This window comes from Protopterus annectens, chromosome 9.part0 (assembly GCF_019279795.1).
Source record: "Protopterus annectens isolate FY-2018-M chromosome 9.part0, PAN1.0, whole genome shotgun sequence".
In the NCBI taxonomy this organism is placed as follows: Eukaryota; Metazoa; Chordata; order Ceratodontiformes; family Protopteridae; genus Protopterus; species Protopterus annectens.
The window spans coordinates 689,196,447-689,209,117 of record NC_056743.1 but is presented as its reverse complement, the minus strand read 5'-3'; the positions used below and the strand labels follow the sequence as shown (position 1 = coordinate 689,209,117).

The 12,671-nt window shown below is 39.1% G+C and overlaps 1 protein-coding gene across 3 annotated transcripts in view; it reads right to left on the bottom strand.

The window, feature by feature from the left end:
* LOC122811451 (ABC-type oligopeptide transporter ABCB9-like) overlaps window positions 1-12,671 on the bottom strand; it is a 184,903-nt gene that overhangs the window by 109,721 nt on the left and 62,511 nt on the right. The window lies entirely within an intron of this gene.

The following is a 12,671-nucleotide window of genomic DNA, read 5'->3' as shown; positions in this document are numbered from 1 at the left end:
TACAATAAGAACCAGAGAAGTCAAAAATGGATTCATCTGAGCAGTTTACTGGCATGGCAGAGAACTGCCTGATGTTGGAGATCACAGGACATACTAAATGCACCAGCATTACAGCCGTTTAACAGGTGCTGACTACATAATCTTCTTTTATATACAACGTTTACAATCCTCTTTAGATTTCATTGCTACATAATGTAAATTAAGGACAGATTAAAGGACAAATCTACCTTGAAATGCCAAATATATTTTTGTTCTATTTTGGTACGCTCTATTGTTAGTGCATAATCATATTAAGTGATTATTATCATATATTTTAGGTAAAATGACCACTGTGGGGCCTGTTACACTAAAGTGGCTTGATTTACAGCTTTTTTGTCTCTTTTAGAAACCATTTCAATTCCCTTTTATATACGACTACTACACATAAGGAAGCAAGGTGTTTTTTTCATCCCATTTAGACAGAACAGCAATAGTGTACACCGCAGGCATCTTGTAAAGCATCTGAAACCCAACTGCTGTCATTTTTCCTTGAATTATTCATTAGTGACTGCGAGTAAGCTTCTGCTAGCCTTTTCATAGTACATTAAAGCCATGGCAAAATAAACTACATTACAGGGGTTTTTAAGATAGTCAATTTGTTGTCTGTCTGAAAATTATTTAGAACATACTACCCCAAACTCTTCCTTACGCATCATAGTCAGACCCACTGCAGGGGCCTTGCGAAGTTGTGAGGAACACACAAACTGTGCTGTTCCCTACTGTTTACAGTGGGAGTGTGTGTGTTTTAATCTTGAGTTTTGTAGACCTCAGAATGAACTGTATTTCCATAAATATTTGTTTCCTTTTATGACCCCTGTCATGTTATCTCTCCCTTCAGAATGTAACACTTTTCTGTAGGACTGCTGCAAAATATGTACAACCTTCTGTTCTTGAATTTGTCATGTACGGACGGGACTGTTATTTAGGGGCAAATGACTTTTTGCACTGCATTTTCCTCACTTATATTATTGCACCATTACTGCTTATTTGTTACATTCTTGCACATTAACAATTCACCAAAGCCAGATCACCAGAGTATGACATATTAGTACTTTTTTCTGCAATGAAGTTGTAGCCTTGACAGCAAGGATTTCTGAATTGATGGAATGCAACTTCACATTCATGTATTACAGACTGAAACTGTGCTACATGCATATCCCGTTCTTCCTTTTTTCCCCATTACCTGGTGCCTGCTGTAACCACCTAGCACTCCATCACTCTGATGTTATACTCCACAATATTTTGTAATAAACTCTACAAATTATCTTCATTCATTGCTTGGGCTCCATTTATGTGAATGATCAGTCATCTATCAGAACTCAGTGTTAGTTTGTTTAGACACCCAGAGCCAAATATCCAGTTTAATGTATTCATGCATTCTTTTAGAATGCACATTACCACTGCCACATAGTAGGCAACTTGGATGAAAGGGTGCAGTGATTACGGTAAACATATGTAGTGTCACTAAAATAAACAAAACAGGACTGGCAAATGGCCTCAGTTTGTTACAAACTTCAGTGCATCACCAACTTATACTCATGGTAAAAGGCACATCACAGCAAGAAGAATGTATGTTGTCCATCTTATTTCAGCACCAAGTCCAGGATTCACTAACTGCATTAGACAACTTAACGTGCTTGCCTTTATGTTAATCCACCACAGTAAACTTTCTAGACCCCCACACACAATTTGATGAAAATGAAAAACAAAAAAAAAACAACAACATAACAAGTAAAGATGACAATGCCTTTCTGAGCACTATATAACATGTAGGTGACATTATACTAAAAATAATAACTAAGATAAGGTTAACAACCATTGCCTCCGTTGTACAGGAGGCTTTCTACATGGCCCACCACCCAAAGACTACCCCATCTGTGGAATAGATTCCCTCTCCATGTCAAGCGGAGTACCTCTCTAGCCCTCTTTAAGAGGAATCTGGACAACTGGATGGGAAACAGAAATACACCCCTGGGATCCCACCTGTGTCCCTGCTGGACAGGGGAAACAGGTGCTGACTTTGAGGGAACATGGGCAAAATTCTTGGTAAAGCTTATAAGGGCCACTGGACCAATAGCCGAGTATCATTCTATGAAACTATGAACAACATTAAGGGATGGAGTTTTCCTTTAACTCCTTCTCTAATACAATTTTTATGTCATATGCAATATAACAGAAACTCAAAGTACCAAGAAATAAACATTTTATTATTTACAAATACATGTAATACCATTTTTTGCAATTGTGTAGAACATCACTGCCAGCCTTAATATCAAGACATCTTTTAAGAATATTCAGGAGTACTTTGCATCTAGTCCTTTTAAATGTCACATCTAATAGGTAAAGGCATAGCCAGCTGAGTTGTCTTAGCAGATAACATGATGTCAGGCTCTGAAGAGCTCTAACAGGAACAATCTAGTAGATGGTCTCCTTCAGAACAGTCTTGCAGACCTGTCTCAGACACCTTATCTGGTACTTTTGTCATCACTTGGAATTCTTCAATCACATTTGGTAATCTGAATGAACTGTCATTCTGAAATGAGGTCAGTCCTGTTTCATAGAGATGCCTTTTCTTTCTTCTGAGTAGATTATTTTCTGTTGTCCTGCCAATGTAAGGTCTAGGAGTCGCAGCCATTTCCACTTCTATGGTTTCTTGCTGTTGTGAAAGATTTACTTAGTGGATTTTGCAATCCCACCATTTTTGCTTGATGTAATGAAGCTAAACCTCTTCCCGTTTTGTGATAGCAGAATGTTTATTTTTTGCTGAATGTTTTACCACATGTCTTGGAACAGTATAACACCAAAGGCAGCGTCAGCTTCAGCTTGCACCTTTTTCCTATCAATTGCTGAGAAGGACACAGCATGGCAACGGAGTGTTTCGATATTCTAGTAAAGCAAATTAATCTTGCTTTGCGCCTGCAGCACAGCTTCTCATGATGTTTTTATCAGTCTGAATAACTTCTTCCTTTTGATCATATCTGTGGATGTTTCAATAACAGAATGTTGAACCACTTAGTTTTGTGCAAATCTATGAAAGTCTTGACTTGGAAACTGAAGTCCACTGTGTGAGACAAGGATACCTAGAATCCCATTGTCTGCATAATATTCCTATGAGTAACACAATGACTTCAACAGGTGAGATGTCTCTCATTTTAATCAGATGTGCAGATTTCACACAAATCAAATTAGTCCTTTAACTGAAACAACTCAGAAGAAAGTCTGCTTCATGGCCTTTTCTGGGATTTAAACGTGTTGCATACCTGATAGTTCTTTACCATCATCTCAATCAGATGAGAAATTCCTGGTCAAAATTGAACATTTCATGAACTCTCTCAGTATTTCACTTTAAAATTATACAATTTATTTCATATATTTTTTTCAAGACTGATTAGGCACTATTATTCTGTTTGACGAACAACAGACCTTTACATACAAGTAATCTAACCATGATTTACTTCATATATTTTTTTCAAGACTGATTAGGCACTATTATTCTGTTTGATGAATAATAGACCTTTACATACAAGTAATCTAACCATGGTATATCTGAATTAGCACTTCATCTTTCTTCTTTCCATCACGTCATGACATCACCATGTCATTCAGCTACTCCATTTCTATATCAGTCTCTGTGTACTTTAGAAACTTTTGCATCCTTTCATCATTTACTGTTAGGTGCATCCTTTCATCATTTACTGTTAGGTGCAGAATAACTACATATTGCACCATTACATCTTCAAAGAAATCTGTCCACGTTTTTCCATCAAAGCTCTCAGTCTCTCATCATGTTCAGTTTTGGAACAAACGAGCATATTTAAGTTTACAACACCTTACAATCAATCAATAACTATGCAACATCACTCTAGTATTGAAGACATACCAAATAACATTTTCAAAAATTGCATTTTATTTATTCTCTGTAGACCAGGTTAGTCCCACTGGGCTTGCAGCCTCTTTTCCAGGGGAGACTCAGGGTGGTACTTGTAATACTACTGAAGAACTCTAGCCAGGACTTTGGAAAAATTCTCATCTTTTTGATAGGTGCCTTGGAATCTTTTACATCCGCCTGAGCTACCACCAACTCAAGCAGACTGGGCATCAGTTTAATGACTCATCCGAAGGACAGCACATTCAGGAGTGCAGCATCCCCTCTTTTGCTGCACTGCAGTCATCATTCAATCTACTTGATGTTGGAATTGAACCTACAGCCTTCTGCACCAAAGGTGAGCATGCTACCTGTTGTACCACTGACACAGAATGCACATAACTTTGAACTCTCTGGATCATATTTTGTTTGCTGGGCACCCCGATTAACACCAAGCATAAGAAATATTTCACTTCTGGTATCATGGACTAAACCTTTGCAACAGTAGAGGGGAAAAGTCTCCTTAGAATTGCTCTCTGATCTATGCAGATTGAGATCTTGCCCGACTTAACTACTGCCATAATATAGTTCACCCATGAAATAGAATTTATTTTGTAATTACACCCAACCTCTCCCAAGTGCTTCAATTATTTCGTTCTCTCTCGCTCTCTTTTTTTTTTTGTCTTAATGTAAGCAGAACTCTTCCTGATAAATGTACAACTGCTGACATTTCTGGATTAAACAATGTTATAAGTGACCTTGAATGCAACCAAAACAACTGAACAAATCAATATAACCTTCAAAAACATAGTCCTGCTTTCTGACTACTCATCCTTAATTTACAATAGCCTTGTAAATATCTTTGTGCATTGTATTTGTCACTACAACCTTACTAGTGTGCAATGATCTTTCATATGACTATGCAGCTGAAATGTGTGAGATAATTATTACATGAACATACAAATCATCTGCTTCTGCAATCCTTTGAATTATGTCCTGCATGACTATGCAAAGGTTCATCTTCCCAAAAAAAATATACTTTATAGAAAGGTGTACGGCATTATAAACAAAATAATGCTTGCCTTCACTGACTGTATAATGTCCCTTGGAACAACGATTCCATCTGCACAATGTTTAGGTGCTTACCCATATTGTATATTGTGCTGTTTCAGTGATGCAATTTAAAACAAAAGATTGGAAGAACAAGTTCTGTAAATACAGTATAGCTTTTTTTGACCTTTCGGTGTTAACTTGTGGCCTGAGTAAATCAGCAATGTAGTCTTCAAGCCATGCCTCTGCCTTGCAAGCCCGAAACTCAGAATGTACTTTCTGTCAAGATATTACACTTGGCATCAATATCAATTTTGAAGCTAATATTTTGCCAGTAATGCACAGCTTCTCATCCTGGTGATTCCTTTTCTTGGCAACATGCACTTCCTTCTGTCTTTTCTGAAGAGGTAGCAATCAATGTACACACCACCATTCACAGACAGCACACGCTGTTCATCTGAGTTACTTACTGAGCTGTCTGATCTCCCGTTTGCATCAATTGCTAATAAAACATTTTTCTGCCATTACCTTTTCTTTTTTAATTTACAAATGTATGAGAAATGCTTCAATAAGCTACATTTTTGTATTCTTTATTCAATGCAGGATAATGTTTGACCTCACAATACGTAGCCAAATCTAACACTACTTGACATCTACTCTACTAATTTATTTTCAACAGTGCAACCATGGCCTGGCCTTGGGATACTAATTTTCACTTTCATGTGGTTTCTGCACTGTACCAGAAAAAAAAGATGATAATTTCTGATTATGAAATTACCAACAAAACATGTTTGCTTTTTTTCAGATATGCCAGATGCAGTAAAAAAAAAAGAGAGATCATATCTTTGCAGCCAGTACTTCCAGTTTTCTGCCAGATTTCCCTAAATAATTAAGGGTGCTGGTTGTTTTAAGGGCAAAAAAACTGTTCCCATAATGAAACATTCTACTGCTTTGGAAGTATAATAATGTGGATTGACTAGAATTTCCTCAAATGCTCAGTTTTCCTCTTGTATATGAAGTATGTAATGGCACTGTATGGGAAATTGCTAGACATTATTTTGATATTTTAAATGGCATTTTCTTATTTGCTTTTGTTATTCCTTTGCTTTCTACCACTTTTGCTTTGTTTATTGGCAGTGAATTAAAAGCATAAGAAATTACCATCTTTTTTGTTTGAATGTTTCAACATTTTCCTCCTTATCACCATTTGTGAAGACTGATAGTGTGGTCAGTGGTTCCGGTTCTCCTACCTTCTCATTTGCAGCTACTGTAAATGCACTTGAACTGGCGTTACTCTTGTTTGACCCACTTCTGAATACCACATTATTCTGTGGTTTACTTTCTATATTTCCAAGAACCAATAAAACGTACTACAATAAAAGACAAAAAGGAGAGCCAAATTGATGGAACTAGACAGTTTGCCAACATGGTAGATGGCAGAGCCCACATGATATACAGCGTGCACTAGCATTATGGGTATTTAAAGTGGTACACATTATATAAAAATATTGCATCATTTTTATAACTTATAGGAAGGGAAGTGGCAAGACCAAAACTAGAAATGTACTTGCAATAGATGCCATGATAAAAAGTGTCCTGTACCCTCTACTAAGGGATGGGTAAAGGCTTTTCTTGGGACAGATGGGTACTACAGAAAGTTTGTGCCTAATTTTCTAACTATTGCTTATCCTTTGACAAATCTCACAAGATGGAACTTCCTATCAAAGCACAAATTACTCTTGGACAGACAAGAGTATTTAATGAATGAAAAAGGATCCTTTATTTTGAACCCAGGTTACTAACTCTGGAGTTTACTGAAGAGTCTACCTTACAGATCAATACATCAAGGGTACTTTTGGGGCAGTACTATCTCAAGACATTCAACATGAGGAGCACTTAATGTGCTACATGTAGAGAACGTTCAGTCATGCAGAAAGGAGATACTCAGCTACTGGAAGAGTGTCTAGCTATAAAGTGGCTTTCTATGCTCTGTGTCTGTTAGGTTGCCAGTTCTACTTAACTAATTATGTATCTGCAATGGTTAAGTAGGCAATCTGACAACAATGCAGAGTTGTACCAGTGGGCAGTAGCCCTCCGAGCCTTTCAGTGTCCAGAGACCCACACATTTGATCTAGCCAACCAAAACGATGGGTTGTTGATACCCTAAAACCTATAATTTAGGAGTACAAAATCCCTGGTTTTATGCTGCAGGGGGCTACTTATAAAATGCTGATCATACAGAATGTCTGATGTGTCTTTACATATACTCAAAATATGTACTGCAGTATAGGGTCTGAGAATATTCTCACAACAGTTACATAGACAGAAAAGTTTTAATTACCAGTTAATATTGTGTATAAAGAGGATGCCTGAAATCAGCAAATCAGGAAGTTACTTCCTTACCTCAGACATGACCAGGGAGTGGGCGAGTCCGGACATCACCAGGGAGTGGGGGAGTCCGCTCAGGACATTTTGAGTGCTGACATTTTAATACAGAGCCATGAAAGAAAGTACTAAAAATGCCAAAATACTACAGTTTCATAGAAAAAGAATAATGCTAACTTTAATGAAATTATTACATTTTTAGCTGCATAGTCAGTATAGGGGTATATCGCAGTGAAATCTGACTTTTCAGAACTTGAGCTATGCTTAAAGTAGTGTGAACTTCAACTGCAATTATTATACCATAGATTCACAGACCATTTTTTATTTATTTTATTTTATTTTTTTACTGGAAGAGACCAACAGTAATTAAAATGATTCTTTGACTTTTTTTCCACTGCAAAATGTACTATTTTATGGACAAAGCCTCTGTTATACAATGTACTCACTCAGTTCTGGAACACTTAATGGATAATATCAGATACAAGAATGGCAGAGCCTCACTTGTGATATATACCAAGGCAATAACTATATAGAGGTTTGTAATTCTTTGACATGAATATTTGGTAGCACTGATTAATCACCTATATTTGTATTTCTTTTCACTACACGCAGCTTGTAGAAAATAAAAACAGCTAATGTTGTCAATACAACCAAATGAACACTGACGTCATCAAAAATATAGACACTGGTTCTGAAAGCCCACTTTCAGTACTAAAGCTAAAATGTCAGGTAAGGTGATAGAGTTTTTACATTTAGTTTTGCTGTATTCAGAATAAACAACATTTGTATTGTGCCAGAGATCTGCTATTTTAATATAACCAATACCAGAACTGTAACATTCTCATAATCTATATGTTACAATGATGCATAAATTCAAGAAGAAGGTCTCACCATTTCAGAATACATGACACTTCAGGGTGTTGTTGCTTTCTGGCTTGTAACTATGATATAATAAAAACATTTCTGGAGCTTTAAGGTACATTCGATTTTAAGTGACATTCAGTAGAAGTTAAGTAGCAATTCATGGTCGTAATATTTTGAACAGGCTAAAAAATGTATGTCTTGCCATACAGTGTTTCTGGATGCAGAGCATTTTCTGATAATACAGTGTGACTGCTTTCAGTGTTGTAAGGGAAAGATACTAGTGTGACTGCTTTATGTGCTACAAGGGAAAGATTTTAATTGGACTCTTAGCATTTGCGCTACTGTAAATTTAGGTGTAAGATGTTATAGTAAGGTAAAAGTAAAACTTCTTGGAGTTCTGCTTGTCTCTGCAAATCTGATTATGCACAATGCATGCTAATTAGGTGATTTTAAAAAGATATCCTTGATGTTCATGGCCTTTGTTTTAGATTTTTTTCTCAGAAAGTCGGTAGATATGATCTGACTTCAAAATAAAACACGGAAAATGGTAAGAGAATGTATACTGCGAATAGACTTCACACAGGAGAACTTGTTAAAACTATTTTGAAGAAAAACTAAGATCAGAAAACTAAATGCATTACATTTTTTGGAACTAATCCTCAAAATATTAGAAAACGGTAAGGAAAAATCTCTGCAAGTTCTTGACACAGCAGAAAAGAAACATGATCTAGCTGTGTTTACCCAAATGGCGAGAGGTAAATCCCACCCATGAGTGGAATTTGTTTTAAGCCCACAAGGTTTTACCTTTCATGCAGTTCTTGTGTTGGACAATGCCGGTCTTTGCGGTCTTGGTCACAGAACTGTCACATATTAATGCACTATCAGTCACCCAGTTTATACTAGTGACTTTCATTCAAATTTCCACTCAAGCCAAATAGTGTTGGGGGCAATGTATTTTCTAATGGAGGAGGTCACCTTTATTTTACAAATCAAAGTAACATTTAAGGCACTGTCAGGATGTTGTCCCCGAAATGCATAGCTGCTTAAAGCAAACATCACAGCAAGCTGTTGTTAAAACAAATGCCTAAGGATTTTAAAAAGTTGTTTTTTGTTTAAATAATTTAACTGTTGTAGGCTACACACTAAAGTACGATAGCCTTTTCTGATCACTTGTAGTCGTTTAAAGCTGTTTTAAGTGTACTTTTTATTGTTTTTGCCTTATCTTTTCAAAAATTCCTTGTTTCCCACCCTTCTAAGCTAGTATAGTCCAGTTTTCAAGCTAGTGCTGAATTCATGGCTGTGTTACAAGTTTCTGAGTTGCCTATACCTTACTTGGATAGAGGGAAGTTTCTCTGTTCACCTGTGAGAGAGGGGAACTTTGAGCAGCCATCTGTCCCTGGAGGAGTGGTTCCAGCCCAGAAGTTAGTAGTTTAAAAACCGGGTTTGCACGACTTTGCACACCGGGCAGCACCGGTTAGCTATGGTTACATTATTCCTGGCTCCACTAAGTCTCCTCTTCAGTTTTTCCCTTGAAACGAGTCTCTCAACCTAAGCACTCAAAAAGCATCCTACAGTCCAGCACTTGCTCAGTCCTAATAGCAAGCACTAGTATTCCCCGACACTTGATTGCCCAGCATGGCAAGGCTCTTTATCCACCCCTCACCTACGAAGCGACTAAGCAGCTCACCCTACTATTCAGGCATAACCAAAGGGCAACTTCAGGTGTACTCTCCAGTCCAGCTGGTGAACCTGGGTATCCTGAGGCAATGCTACAACTGCCTCATGTACACAGACAACCCTCTCCTCCTACCACAAAACATTAACATATGCGAGAGATGCAATTATACAGCCAAACTGGAGGCTAAAGGTCTCTCCACCCAAGACTGGAACAGACAGTCAATGAGGAGAAGGTTAACACTTGCACCACATCTCCAGCCTCACACAGACCTACTAAACCAGCACTGGCAAAACAATAACATAAATACACTAAAATCATACTCGCAAGCTCTAAATAAAAACCTGCAAAAGCATCCGAGAGCTCCAAAGCAGACACCCAAAAAACCTGCGCCTCCCATCACAAACCAAACAACACATAAAACACAAAATCAATGTGCCACACAATCACAGCCCTTAAGGCGAAATAACATACTTAACACAGTAGTAATAGGTGACTCTATAGTCAGGCACACTGACATCCCACTCAGTAGGCTGGACAAGGAGAAGGTTACGGTTAGCTGCCTGTTGGGAGCCAGAATCCGCCATATAACACAAGTACTCAGGTCATTCCAGAAAAATTACAAATATGACTATTGTCATTGTTCATGTTGGTGTGAATGACCAGAGATGTACCTCCCTGGATTACATGAAAAGAGACATGGAAGAGCTCTCTGATCATGTAGCCTAGGCGGGTATAACTCATCCTGCCCTCACCAAGAATGATACCTCAGTAAAAAGAAAAACAGGATCAATTTCAACAAATGGCTAAGCTTCTGGTGTCATTCAAAGGGGATCCAGTGTTTGTCAGCCTGCAACGACATGCTCGACAAGCCGTGTTGCTTCGCAAGAGACGGCTTGCACCTGTCACTCCTAGGCTTTCCAATAATGGCCAAGGCTCTTGCTACCCCCATAGTGCCTTTTTTAGGCAAGGCTCAAAAGTCAAACCCACCTCCATAAACAGCACAAATAAAAAAATGAGGGTTATGCTACTCAACGCCAGGAGTTTAAATCTCAAAATGCATGTGCTCGAAGCACTCCTCAGTATGGAGAACGTCGACATCTGTGCAGTAACTGAAACCTGGTTCAAGGCTCCAGAGAGCACACCAGCACTACTGGGCTACAACTCATACCACACATTTCGGCCACAGAACACAGACCGAAACACAAAAGGAGGGGGTGTATCCATATTCATCAAGGATACCTACACCTCCAGGTTAGTGGTGCAGCACGATACCTCTGAGATCATCCATGTACAACTAACATCAGGCAAATCTGCAATGCAAATTGTGGCCTGCTACAGATCACCCTCCATGACCCAGGACCACCACTCTGCCTTTCTGGAGACACTGGAAAACATGAAGGTCCTACCGAACACCCTGATATTGGGCGATTTAAATTACCCTACCATTAACTGGCAAAACTACTTCAGTACAAACTCCCAGGCTCAGCGCTTCCTGGAATCTATCAACTCAAACGCCTTGGATCAGCTGGTAAACTCCCCTACCAGAGGTGAAAACATATTGGACCTGGTCATCACCAACATTGGCGACAGGTGTTCCACACCAGAGGTCAACCTGTTACTGGTTAGATCAGATCATAAACTAGTCACTCTGGATGTCCACACCCCACCACCAACCAAGGAAACCACAGTGAAAAACCTTTCTAAAGCAAACTTCACCTTACTTAAGACAGAGGTGGTAAGTTTTTCACAGCCCCCACACTAAAGGAGAATGCTGCCCAAGATGCAGAATCCCTTACAAATGCACTCTATGAGCACCTACAAGGACACATGGATTGTGCCATCCCTAGCAAAGCCAAGACTCACTCCCCTAAGAGAAGGAAAACAGTCTGGTGGACCCCGGCCATAAACAGGTTATACAATAAAAGGAGGAAACTAGTTCAGAAAAAAAGCAAATCCCAAGAAGGAAAGACATCCCTGATCAGTATCAGTAAGAAACTAAGGTCCCTCATAAAATCATCCAAGGCTAACTTCGAAAGAAAAATAGCCAAGGATTCGAAAGATAACCACAAAGCCTTCTTTAGCTATGTCAAGAATCTAAGTGGCAACTCACAGATATGCTCTGAGCTGATGCAAAACAGCACAAAATATACTGACCCTACTGATATTGCCAACATCCTGGCAGATAGATTCAGTGCAAACTTCACCCCCCCCCCACCTCCAAAAGGGCCCACAACAATACTGGAAAAGTGTAGTGTCCCAGAAATCACAGACGCACAGGTGAAAACAGTCCTTTCAAAAGCCAAAAACACAGCGTCAGTGGGGCCAGATGGTATTCCAGGATGCGTCTTGCACGAACTACAGAACGAACTAACCCTCCACCTAAACACGCTGTTCAACCTCAGCCTCTCCACAGGCTACATGCCCACAGAATGGCGCACAGCAACGGTTATTCTGCTCCACAAAGGAGGGGCCACAACTGACCCCTGGTAACCATCGCCCCATAAGCCTGACTAGCCTGGTCTGCAAGGCTATGGAGCTCATCATCATGGAACTCATTAACAAAGACATTGGGAACCTTCAAAGACTTGACCCGACCCAGTTCGGCTTTGTTAAGGGCAGATTATGCCTACAAAGCCTGGTTGAATTCTTTGAGACAGACACCAAGACCATAGACGAGGGACAGGTGGTTCACACAGCCTACCTTGACCTCGCCAAGTCGTTCGACACCATTCCTCACTCAGGTACTATAGAAAAACTTACCAGCCTGAACATAAACCCCTACGTCACAGG